The 13,893-nt window shown below is 42.4% G+C and overlaps 1 long non-coding RNA gene across 1 annotated transcript; it reads right to left on the bottom strand.

Annotated features, from left to right (window-relative positions):
• Window positions 1-9,419: 9,419 nt before the first annotated feature.
• On the bottom strand, window positions 9,420-13,604 carry LOC148096961 (uncharacterized). Its single transcript, XR_015717039.1, has 3 exons — window positions 13,290-13,604; window positions 9,935-10,441; window positions 9,420-9,800 (listed from the first exon to the last, which is right to left on the bottom strand). It is a non-coding gene; the product is annotated as an uncharacterized LOC148096961 (long non-coding RNA).
• Window positions 13,605-13,893: the final 289 nt, after the last annotated feature.

Genomic DNA, 13,893 nt, shown 5'->3' on the forward strand with positions numbered 1-13,893 from the left:
CTGAAAAGCTAAGACACAAAATGAAAAAGCAACTAGAAATGATATAATGTGATTGATGAAATGGATTCATGAACAAAAACTAATTACATATATCACTTCTAAGTTCCTGTGAAATAAAAATAGATCATTGAGAGAGAGGTGATTCATGCAGGAAATAATGGCTGTGATTCATCCATTAACTACTGCTGTCTAAATGTACCTGACAGGCAGCATGGAGAAGACGTCACTGCTGATTATAACAAAAGGACTACCATACTGTTGTGTCCAGTTAGATTATGAAGATCATGGAGATCAATTGGTAATACACCAGTGAATTATTTCACCTGAACCTGAAAAGAATTATTGTTATGCTCAATAGACACATGGTGTCCTCACGATGTTAACCACCACATAGCCCGTCGTTGTGTCCACTTTTTTCTCTGTGCTGGCTTCAGTGTTGCACACGTGATCAAAAGGGGAAAAGGTCTGTGTGTAGGTGTTTGTCTGTGTGTGTGCCAGAATATACAAATATGCAAGATTTCAGTTTGCTGGCTCTTTCACCCAAGTTCTAGAACATGCACTTCAACAGCAGCAGCAAGTCAGGCAGCGCTGATTTTTACTCAAACTTTAGTTTTAGCGATGGATACATCTCTGTGGAGCTCTGGGTACTTTTCTCATTGAAACAGAGCAAATCTGGAAGACACCATCCTACTCCAGCTGAGATAAAGAGGTGTTTTCATGGTGGCTGTGCTGCTGCAATGGTGAGGGCTTGGGAGTGGAAATATAACCCCTCTCTGGCAACAGTCATCATGGAAAATGTCTCCAGCCCAATAAAAGCACTGTTGAAACCACTGTTTAAAGAAAGAGAAAAAAACCCAGGAGTTAGCCAATAAACTAAAGCGCCAGTCAAAAAGCACTAAATCACTAAAACACACCACCAAAAAAGTTAGTAACAACAGAAAAGTGGGTGCAGGCAGACTGAAAAACTAGTGAGAAAAGCTGGCTCTGGAATTGGAGCCAGACTGGACATACTGGGGGAGAAAAAGGAAAAGGGAAAACAATGCAGGAGTAAGTTTCACTACAAAGCAAACTGCATGAATTAGGCCTGTAAAGTCCAAGGTGACATTATATCATGGAACAGTGCGGCTGTTTAATATATCCCAAAAATGATTTTTTTTGTACAACAGCAGCCTTGAAAACAGTTTATCATAGAGCGCCCTCCTGTGGAGCTTTTTGTATTTGTTTTCATTATAACACTTGACTGTAAAAAGAAACGTTTGGAAACTCAGACATATGATTCAATACCTTTATGAATTTTCTCGAACTTTAAAAGTTGTTATTGAGTTTTCATATAGATTTACATGGTTAGACAAGCATCCGGAAACCTGAATTTTCTTGTTTACCTAATTACAAAATTCCTGTGAGGTTCATAAAACTCTAGTTTCACTGGCAGTTACTTGTACCCTAACTGAGGATGGGTTAGAAACAGGCAGTTTTTGTGCTTTAGGCAATTGCTAAGCAATCTGCCATACATAAAACTCTGCCATAACAAATCAAGGATATTTGCTACTATGATTCAATGTGGCATGCACAATTTAAATATTAAAGAGGGGAAAACTGAAAGTTAGCTGAAACATCACAGCCCTTTAACATGACTCAAGTACAATATTAAAAAAAATAAATGTATATATATTTTAAATGAATTATCAACTATATTTCAAAAGGAGAGGTCATTATTGAGCATGAGGAGGTGAAAAGAATAGACTGGCTGCCAAACACCAGTGTCATAGACAGGTGTCTGATTGCACATCCTCCTTTTTGAACTTACACATAAGCTCCATTTAGATTGAGCTTCAACAGCTTCAGATAAAATAAATTGAATATTTTCATTTTTAGCAATAGTTAACCTTGAAGTAAGGATTCAGAACATTTTTGAAGTAACAGTCGCCAGTTCAGTGTTAGAGCACATCAAGTGGTCGGCAAAATTCTGAAAGTGAAATATCCTCAGTGCATCACAGTTGGGCAATAATAGCGGGAAGTTTGTTGGACAGACAGGCCTTTATTTGTTCACACTGACAAATCGTAATTATTACTCTGATAATTTTGACATTTTTACAGAGATGAACAATTGTTCTCCACAAAGCTGTCATTTTTTTTTTTTATCTCACAAGAGGGCTGATAGGAATACTCCCAATATATGAACATGTGACTTTATCACACACACACACACAGTGTTGTCATCTTATGGCTGGTTTAGGTTCACCTTGATAAAACACCATGCACAGGTATCCTAGTGTTTTATATACAAACCAGCCATGATGGTAACAGATGAAAAAAAAAAAGATAAAATGCTGGGGCTTCCCCCCCTCGTGGGTCCCAACTCTTTGTTGTCAGTTTATTTTTATTTTTTTTAAGCAAAAATACTTTATCCTTTTCATTCCACCTACACTATTTTAAAATGTGTTATATGCTTAAAACGATACATCAATATGTCACGACTAGCGAAGCAGACTCAGGCGCAGACCACAAACTCTTTCAAACAAGAGTGAATTTATTTACAGTGCTCTCCAACAGTGAAATATATATACAAGGGTGTTTTGGGGGAAAGGGCCAGGGTTCCACGCAGCTTCCTCAAACACGCAAAACTCCTCTTCTCTCCACCACCACTCTTGCTGTCGCTCAGTCACAGTGCACATGGAACGGGTCCAGGGAGAATCTACACACAGACAGGTAGACGGTTAGTTTCCGGGTTTAGACGTACTCACGAGTTCAACTTGCAGTTTGCCAAGGAGCTGACGCTGATGGCTCAACGATCCAGCAACGAGTAGAGCAGGCTTAAGTAGGCCTCTAATTCATAATCAGCGGCAGGTGGGCAAGGGGCGGGAGCCCATGAGCTCCGCCCCGGCAGGAGAAAGAGAGAGCGGGAGAGAGCGAGAGAGAAAGAGAGAGCAGAGGCGAGAAAGGAAAATAAACAAAACAAAACGTAGCGTCTGACTGACGTCAGCTGGCGAGGTGCGGGGACCATGACACAATATGAAGAACACGAACGTAATTTGGGCCAAATGTGGAAGGAACAATTATTTTTTGCCATCTAGTGGTATTGTTGATTATACTGATTTGTTGTTTTGTTTCGCATTGTTAAATGTAGATAAATGTTAGAGTGCTTTTTGGTTTGTAGGTGCCCACTTGTAAGATTATTTGGAATTTAGATAGGGGAAAGGTGCTAATAAGAATTTATTCTTCTAACTGCTCCTTTTCACTCATGGGTGCAGTGCTATATTGATGGGAATGAGGGTTTGTGCGTAGGAAATGAAATACTGTTGAACCATGTGTGAAACAAATAAATAAATGAATGAGATGAAATGTCTTCTTTGTACTTTCCTTGATGTCCAGTAATTTCAGCAATCTCTCTTCAGGAATCTGTTAACATCCGTGAGTCCTCATATTGAGGCTATTATTGTTATATTCTCACAGAGAAATTCATTATCAAAGGGCACTGTAAAAAATTATCAGTCTGTGGGCTAGTGTTGTTAGTACGATTGTTGGTCCATCTATCTACATATAACCTACAAATAGCTGAAGTGAAACCCAGTGTTAAAAAAAACATAATGTGTCCGCTGTAGCCACTGTCTGAACTTTTCTTTGTGCACTTCGTTACATGTTTTTTCTCCCATCCTTGTCCCATTCCTAGTGAACTCTGCTGTCCCTCGTTTCCCTGCGCTGGCCCACCAATCAGCCTTTGACTAATGCAGTGGGTTATCCACATCAAGCAACATCCTGTTTGATTTTTAGGGCAACACAGGAGTTATTATCAGCAAGAAACTGGAACTGATATTACAGCCAGTCAGTGAGTGAAGAATACTGTGAGAACATTTTCAATCATCAGGTAATTAATGAAACTGCATTAAATGAGCTGAATAAGAGTCCAGCCTGTTGCTCTTATGATATAATACTCCTAATAAAAGTAGAGTAACATCAGGTAGAGACTTTTTCTGTTTGTCTTTTGTTCTAGAGCCCCATCTTCAGCTACAGCTGCATATTCCCTAAATAATTACAAGGAACGGTGACATTATAATTGGGAGATGAAGTCCTCTAATTCGATCACACAGTTGTTCTGGAAATCATATAAATAAAAAAAAGAAAGAAGCTAATTTCAAATGTGTTGATATAAACACGTCTCAGAAAGTTGGGACAGGTGTGCGTAGCACTCGTCCTGGTGAGGAGACCGTCAGGTATGATGCTGCGTTCATGTGAACTTGCCTACACAGCTTTCGTGCGGCTCCAGCTGTGCTGCTGTCAGTCGAGGGTGCGCGCTCTCACAGCTCTCCACCTAAGGTCCCGGTTTGTACCGAAATACAGGAGGCAGGATGAGACAGTCATTCTCCACCCGCCTCCCCAGCCACCGTCACCGTCCCCTCCCCTCCCCTGCAGGTGAGCCACCCAGTCCCACAGGGCGACAAAAGGCAAAAGTAAGTGGCATTAAACAAAACAGCTGGAGGAACATTTTGCATCTAATTTGGTTAACTGGCAACCGGCCAGTAACATGCCTGTTTGTTGTAATATTCCTCCGAAATTACATGAAACTTTTATTATATTCAATACAGTCAATACAATAGAATTATGTAAATTTCAAAAATTCATTAAAAATCCTCCTTAGTAGTTGAGGTCCAACGTTCAACACATTCCTCCTCTGGGACACCTACTGTACCTCTGGGCCAAGTTTCATCCATATTCACTGTAATATTCCTATGAAATTACAGGAAACTTCTATTCAGTTCAATACAGTGAATACACTACAATTATGTCATTTTCAAAAATTCATTAAAAATCCTCCTTAATAGTTGAGGTCCAACTTTCAACACCGGCTTACTCTTGGAGACCTACTGTACCTCTGGGCCATGTTACATCTCAATCCGCTGTAATATTTATCAAAAATTGAAAAAACAATCATATATCAAGGCTGGCTGTGTGCCTTTCAAAGTGACACTAAATAGTCAATAGTCATCTGGCCTAAATAGTAGAACTCAGGCACATCAGGGAATAATCCAAAGCGCGGTTTTATTAAACAAAAACAACATACAAAAAAATCCCTAACCCATACTACATAACCTAAAAAGAAGCATAGTGGAAACAAAGGGACACTTAGAAGCACAAGAAAACAATATTACACTGAAAGGGCAAGAGACACAGCCTGAACATAATCCACAACTAAAACGCAAAAAGAACAAGTCATCCCACATAGCAGACGGGTCTGGCCCGGATCTGGTGTCAAGCCGGAACTGCTGGCTGACTTCTGGCATGGTAAGTGGTATGTCATCCAGATGTGGGCCAGGCCTGGCGTAAATGGTACTGTTTATGTGATGGCATGCCACATCTGGCCTGATTGTGGTTTGGTGTATGTGGCCCAGGCTCATAGAAAACAGGTCTGGCCTGGATCCGGCATCAAGCTGGTACTTGTGACTGACTGGTGTCATGGCAGGGTGTATGTCAACCAGATGTAGGTAAGGTCTGGCAATGATGGCAATATTTATCTTCATAATTTCCCTTACTCATATTTGCCACTGGCTAGCTGTAGCTCAGGAGGTAGAGCAGGTCACCTACTGATCAGAAGGTTAGTGGTTTGATCCCTGGCTCCTCCAGTCTGCGTGTTAAGAGTGTGTATGTAGTTAGGAAACACTCAGTTTAGAGAAAGTGTGGGATTGGGTGAATGTGACATGTTGTATGCACTTTGAGTAATATGGGAGAGTATAAAAGTGCTAAATAAGAATCAGTCCATTCACTGTCTGAACAGAGTTTTGTCATGTTGCTTTTGCACTATTATGTTCCAGCACATGTTGTTATTACATGGCTTGATTAAGGTACACTTTAGGCTGACATCTGGGGCCAGATGGGGTGGGGCTTATTGCAGCTGCGTACCATACCATGATGCAATAACTTACCAGGCTCTCAATGGGCGAGTGGTGGAAGGTCAGCAGAGGATGTCTGGGATGATTGTATTCGGACATGGCTCTGCCGCTGTTCTAGGTGACTCAGCACAGAGTGGAGGGCGATGGCAACTTCTGTGGATCTGTTTGCACGGTATGCAAACTGGTGGGCGTCGAATTCTTGGGGGAGGTAATCCTTGGTGTGCTGAAGGACTAGTCTCTCAAAGCATTTCATGATCACAGGCATGAGGGCCACTGGGCAATAATTGTTCAGGCTGGTGATGGGAGACCTCTTTGGCACTGGGATGACTGTGGCTGATTTTAGACAGGATGGGATGGCTGCTTCATCCAGTGAGAGGTTGAAGATGAGGGTGAAGATGAGGGTGAGCTGGTGGGCACATGCTCTCAGCACTTTACCACGTATTCCGTCTGGACCGGCCGCCTTCCTGGGGTTCACTGCTAGGAACACACGTCTGACATTCTGCTCCATTACAGTGAATGGAGCGGTGCAGGAACCAGGTGAGGATGAGGATGGGAGCAGAGCTAAAGCAGATGAGTGCTGCTGTTGTGGTGTTTCAAAGCAGCAAAGAAGCTGTTTATTTCCTCTACTAGCTGCACACTCAGGTTTTCTGTTTTCACAGTTCTGCCTCGGTGGTTTATGATGTCTATTATTCCATGCCACACCTCCCATGTGTTGTTGCTGGACAGGTGGGACCCCTTTTCAGGTGAGCACGAGCAGCCCTGTACAGAGCTCTGTCACCTGACCTAAAGGTGGCATTGTGGGCTTTGGGGAGTGTGCACTGTGCAGACCACGCTGGTCATCTAGGATTTTTGGTTTTGGAAAACCCGAATGCTTTTGTCCACAGTCCAATTTGCAATACAGAACTTGATATAATCCAGTACGGATTCTGTGAAAGTTTCTAATGCAATATATTATACTTTACCTGTGTAACACTGCATGCCAAATCAATTTTGATATCTGTGAATTCTGTATTGAAAAATGCAGGTTATAGTTCTATTCATCATATCATTGTTTGTGAGTCCTGTATGATTTGATGACAGCGCCAAATCACAACAACAGTCACCTCAAGGCGCTTTATATTGTAATGTAGTGAAGTAGATTCTGGGGAAGGATTTTACATGATGTCCACAAATGCACCACTAACATCCACAACTTCCCAGTTGACAATTAGCGGGCTTATAAGAAACAGCTGTGCTTCACTACCAGACTAAGGCATTTGGCAGTCTTGTCCATCCAAGGTGGCTGAGAGCATTAGGTAAGTAAGCACTGCAGATCTCTCCAGGAAAGGTACTGTGGAAATAAAAGAAATTATTTTACTGCTATAAACACTGAGTTGAATTAACAGAGAATTGAATAATCAAACCTTTTACTTTGTTAAATCTCACAAAAATTTGTCTTTTGAACAAATTGTTGTTTTAGTTAACGACCTCAGGTGAAACCAACTCTAATCAGCTGTACAGAAATGATCAAAATAAACAAACAGACTCTTCAAATCAGAAATGTCAAAGTCAAATTTATTTTTATAGCACATTTAACACATCAATCAATTTGCTGTACAATTAAGATGATTAAAAGAAATAAAAACAGGGAGATATGTGACATGAAATAATCAACTTAATGACTGATCCACCTCAACAACAACATCTCTGAACAGATTTTATTTTTACATTTTGATTTCAGTGCTCCATGTCATCCAGGATTAACTGGAGCAGGTGTGGCATGCTGATGGAGGGGGCATCCAGGTACAAAGATATTAGGTCCAACCCCTTCAGCTGGATCCGGTTCCTAAAGATCCTGTGCTTTCTCCTGGCACCTTTCTTCCTATTGCATAGGAGGACTTCTGAAATCCAGGCAGCAATGTATAAGGCCCTGTGACCTTTGGGCTCTTTGGTGAGCAGCTTCTGCTTCGCAAAGAGCTTCTCAAGGAAGATTTGGATAAATGATGGTGAGCTGACCATCTTAAGCAGGGGCAGCCAAAAGCGCAGAAACTTTTTTGGCAGTCTGGGCTCAGTGAGACTGGCACTGTATGAGGTGTCACAGCCAAATTCTTCCAGCTGCTCAACTGTAGGAACCAGAAATCCATCCTCCAGCAGCACACCAATCAACTGATTCCTGGCAAACTTTTTGACCCTTTGTAGTACGCCACCTTCCTGCTGCTTGAGGTCAGTCTCCTTATTGTGCCCTCTGAACTGCCTGGCCCAGCGATCTTCTTCCAGGGCCGCCTCACATCCCTGACGCAAAGACTTCAATGGAGGAGTCTTTCGATGAGTGGCCCTGTGCCTCAGCTCTACCAACCACACTGGGATCTTTAGCTTTTAGGCCCCCATCTTCATTGTCCGGGGCTTCCTCTTCTTTCTGCGCTCCTTGATGAGGCTGACAAACCTCACCAAGGCCATCCCGTACATGTCACAGGGTGGAAAGGGACAAGTTACCTAGGGTTTTTTATTGTGCATGTTTTGCTGTGTTTTACTTTAATATTGTACATTGTTTTATCTTTATGAGTTTTATTGTATGCTTTTATGGTATTTATTGGTGACTTGTCCTGGAAAGACTCCGCCCCTCCCCGATTATAAACCTGCTACACCTGCGAGGTCCCAGAGGCCAATAAGAGGGCCTGCCAGACCACTGAGAGGAGCCTTGAGGGGAGGCTTCACTTGCGTCGGTGCGTGGGCTGGTAGAGGTTGACGTGCAGGATGTAGGAGAGCATACGACGCCAGCGAGCAGAGGGAGCTGTTCGCTGCTGGAATAACAATGAGGCCAGATTACGCTACGGTGGGGAATCAGTGGCAGCGGGACAGCACCCTACCTCCCACGGCGAGATGGGCTGGTGCCGATTGGCGTGCTCCAGGAAAGTGGCGGGGAGAGTTGAGCTCTGCCCAGCCGGGCAGGCTGGAGCGGAAACACTAATAGGACAGCGAGGATGCCGCCGGGTTTCCCATTCTACTCCGATTGGCTGGATTTTTAACTTTTAGTGACTTTTATACCGTGGCAGACGCCACCGGATTTTTAATGTTTGTTTTATTGATTTTTATTGTGTTTTTTCCCTGGCCAGGGCTGTTTTAATTCTCTCTCTCTCTCTCTCTCTCTCTCTCTCTCTCTCTCTCTCTCTCTCTCTCTCTAGATAGATAGATAGATAGATAGATAGATAGATAGATAGATAGATAGATAGATAGATAGATCATACAGTTTTTAATTCAGTCTTCCCTTAACCTGCTGGTCTGGAAAGTCCAACAGTTCATCCAAATGTAAAAAAGGCACTTAGACTAAAACTGACATAGCTATGTTAATCCTACCGTAAAACAATAAGACAAGGTACAACCTTTCCCATGCTCCTAGGATGTGGGGGTGAACGCCAGAACACCCTGGAATGTTACAGACCTCCTAGGATGAGACATTCTTTCAATATGCCACCAACTATATACTTCTAAACACAAATGATTACATGCAGTATTCTACCATATGTAAACTTATATCATTAAAAGATTATACTGACTACTAAATACAATTTTCCATTGACACACATGTACAGATAAAAGTGTACAGAAATATGTAGACAAGTGGTGAATGATCCTGGTGAAAGATACAGTATACAAACAAGCTGCAAGTGAGCAGCAGCAATTCAAAACATTTGATATGTCAATTAAACAGATGATGAGTCAGATAACCATGTTAAACTAGATTATAGAGTCTTCCATGATGGATGTTAGCTTATCTGCTCAATGGACTTCAGCAGACAGTCCAGGACAGAGCTGGGCCTCTTGACCAGTTTGTTAAGTTTCCCCCAGTCCCTCTCTGCCATTCCACCACTGCAGCAGACCACAGCATAAAAGACAGCAGACGCCACCACAGTGTCGTAGAACGTCCTTAGAAGAGTCCTGCAGAACAGACTATATCAACTTTTGTGTGGATAACACTGTACCGACCAGGAAATATCCAAATTTATAATATTGGAAAATAAAAAAGTGGTATGGTGCCATCTCTAGTATCTATGCTTTCACTGAGCATTTACCTGCATCACGAGTGTCAATGCAGTGTCAACTCTGCAGGCTGAAAGGTCCTGGCCTCGGTCAGCCCCGGTCCACTCACACGGCTCACATCACCAATCCCTGACTGCTTGATCATAACAGCACTTGGGCTGCTGGGAACATGACGACCGTTCTTCTTGATGTTAACAAGGTGCTCACCAATCTCCTTGGGAACAAACGAGATTCCTAAGATAGACTAAACAGATGAGGGTTAACGCTTATTCCTCTGCGGGAGCATATTTGACAGCAACTGTGCCATCGTTGTTGTCTGTGATGTCAAGCTTAGCAACTTTGCCTGATGCCATTCAGACCTCACCTAAAGCAGAGGACAAAAACAATGACACACACACACATCATTATGATCAAACTGTTTATTAAGTAGACTTGTTACCTGTGATCTCTCCTTTCTGGATGGTGAATGGAATCACCAGGTCAAATGGTCTCAGACTTGCCACATCCAGCCAGTTCATTCCCATTGCGCAGTCTGTTGCCTGAGAGACACACAAGTGCACATGTCAGATCACAAGTTGTTAAGAGATTGTGGCAACAGTTCTGGTTACAGTGACAACATGTCACAGACTAAATTAACACAGGAAATTAACACAAGACCTGTAACATCAGAAGATTGTGGCTTCTTAACATTATGCAGCTCTGCTGAACTGTCCATGTGTTTCAGGCATCCCATTTTTTTTGACATGGAGAGAGAGAAATGAGAGAACGCACCCCCTCAGTGATGAAACACAATGGGAGACAGCAGACAATGATGCAGTCTGATGAAAAGGGACAACAGGAAGAAGCTGAACAAAAGCTGAAGCTGAGAAGGCAGAGAGACTGGAGGCTGAGGTTTTAGATACCCAGGGCTGTTGGGGCATTTGGCTCTGTTGCATGAGCTGGTCTGATGGAGCTCCTTCCAGTGCTTGGAGGGTGTAGGCAGGGATGATGGAGGGAATTGAGAGAGTGAAAAAGATAAGGCATTGGAGCAGATTAAAACGGCATCAAAGGGATTTAGCAAAATGGCTGCAGCCATCAGGACCAATCACAAAGCCTCTGTAGGGGAATGGATCTTTGCTCCAGGGGACTCGTAAATCCTGTAACCAGTTGAAGCAAACCTCAGCAGTTCCTGTACTGAGGACCAACGTAAATACAAGTCAAACATTATCAAGTTTGACTTGTAATGTGTACACACACAGAGAGTCAGTGCCAAAAAATGTACCAGTGTGAAAATTACACATACATTTTAACTCTGCCACACGACTGTAGTAGGTTTATGTGCTCAATTCAGTTGAGAATGAATCTGTGCACTCACAACATCTGGACTGATGTGTTTACTGTCAGCATTTTAATCGCTAGTTTAAAGGCTAATAGTCTGAGCTGCTTTAAGCTAGGACTGGGCGATATGCCCCATAATTCATACCTCGATATTTTTTTAGCTGGGTGGCGATAAAAAAATATTGAGATATATGTTGTATAAAGCCATAAAGTAAGAACAAAAAGAGAGTTCTTAGTCAAAGCTGTGTCCTAGATGTCACACGGGCACTTTTATTAACATACAGCATAGATGTACATGAAATAATTACTCAAAAATAAATTATGAGCATTTATTAAATAATAATGCTCCATAACTAAAAAAAAATGTTGTTTTTGTACATTCAATTCAATTCAATTCAATTTTATTTATATAGCGCCAAATCACAACAAAAGTCGCCTCAAGGCGCTTCATAGATACAGAGAAAAACCCAACAATCATATGACCCCCTATGAGCAAGCACTTTGGCGACAGTGGGAAGGAAAAACTCCCTTTTAACATGAAGAAACCTCCGGCAGAACCAGGCTCAGGGAGGGGCGGCCATCTGCTGCGACCGGTTGGGGTGAGAGAAGGAAGACAGGATAAAAGACATGCTGTGGAAGAGAGACAGAGGTTAATAACAGATATGATTCAGTGCAGAGAGGTCTGTTAATACATAGTGAGTGAGAAAGGTGACTGGAAAGGAAAAACTCAATGCATCATGGGAATCCCCCGGCAGCCTACATCTATTGCAGCATAACTAAGGGAGGATTCAGGGTCACCTGGTCCAGCCCTAACTATATGCTTTAGCAAAAAGGAAAGTTTTAAGCCTAATCTTAAAAGTAGAGATAGTGTCTGTCTCCCGAATCCAAACTGGAAGCTGGTTCCACAGAAGAGGGGCCTGAAAACTGAAGGCTCTGCCTCCCATTCTACTTTTAAATACTCTAGGAACAACAAGTAGGCCTGCAGAGCGGGAGCGAAGTGCTCTAATAGGGTGATATGGCACTACAAGGTCATTAAGATAAGATGGGGCCTGATTATTTAAGACCTTGTATGTGAGGAGCAGAATTTTGAATTCAATTCTGGATTTAACAGGAAGCCAATGAAGGGAAGCCAAAACATAACAAAAAGCTCACAATTGTGCAGTCAAAATGTAAACTAAAAGATGTTGAGCATAATAATAAAGAGACAGATTGACAGCTGCTCTGTTCCCAACTTCTACTGCGTGCCTTGAGTTTGAAATCCGCTTTGTAAGCATGTCTCTTAACAGGTGCCATTTATGATCTTTATACACACACAATATGGTAATATTACATTGAAGCACAGTACGTATCACTCTGCGACGCTCCTCGCTAGCCGTAATGCTCCGACAATCCAGCAAGCGGTGTAGCTTCGTAGCTTACCAAAGTCATACTATAACATTTGTTGACAGATTGCTGAGCGCCGTGTATTACATAAAATCGGTTCGCGGTCATCAAGTACAACCAGAATTCATACATAAGGCGCACTGAAAGGATTTTAGGCTGTGCAGCCCCTGTAGGCTTCATGGCGTTAGCGTGGTTAGCTCGTTAGCGCGGTGAGCTCGTTAACACTTGAAGCCGTCCAGTCCCGTGCACGTGGCAATGCGCGGTAACTCGTTAACGGAGATTTGCCGTGTCCATCTTGTCGTTGCCTGCAAGTGAAGCAATGGGGGAGGGGGACTTCTGTTCAGCGAAGGAGAGAGGCGAGGCCGAGTAATGTCGCATAGAGACAAAAGTGGACGAAAGAGAGGCAAACTTGTGGCTCCACAACTATAATTATAACTTAACATTTACTATATCGATATAAACGATATTGTCACATCTTATATCTCGTATAAAAATATATCGATACTTTTTAAAAACTTGATATATCACCCAGTCCTACTTTAAGTTTTACTTGTGAAGAGCACAGCAGCTTACACAAACACCTAACTAGCTTGTACAGCTGCGACGTAAAAGTTTTACAAGCTAAGATGACCTTAAAGTAAGGGGCTACGTGTGGTGATGCTAGCGTTAGCCATGTTAGCACGTTACCTTCAACCGGTGGTCAGACTGAGTAAACAGGCTCACGGTCAGAGGTTGAGCTCTGCGTTTCACTGCAGGGTCCCTTCATTCTTCACATATCCGTGTGGAGCCGAGTGTAAATCCCGAGGCTACACGGCCTTTGTACAAGCAAACACGCTTCTTAGCAGCGCAAAGCTATGAGCACAAACAGCAGCATAGAAAAATCCAGGTAGCCAGCCTGTGTCTGTCCAACCAACAATCCACAATGTGGCTAATTTCATTTGCATTGCAACGGTATTTTTAAAATGACTGTAGAAAACATTTTGGCTTCATTTTTGGGGAGCTGTCACGTTTCCATGTTTTCTACAGTCATTGAGAGAACAGCAGTGTTGCCAACTCCTCAGTAAGGAAAATCGCTATTGGCTGTCCTAAAAGTCGCTAGAAGTCGCTAAATGATGTCATCGCCTAATTTGCATAATTGGTCATGCTCGTAAACTACGCTATAGGAGAGAGAAATAGCACCATGGACGAGACATAAAGTGAGTAAAAATACATCCTAAATGCATTTAGGCATTTATATTTACAACTACAAGTTACATTTCTTTTAGCAATTATTGTTTTAATATCATAATTC

The sequence above is a fragment of the Neolamprologus brichardi genome, chromosome 20 (genome assembly GCF_056152115.1).
Source record: "Neolamprologus brichardi isolate AB-2024 chromosome 20, ASM5615211v1, whole genome shotgun sequence".
NCBI lineage: Eukaryota > Metazoa > Chordata > Actinopteri > Cichliformes > Cichlidae > Neolamprologus > Neolamprologus brichardi.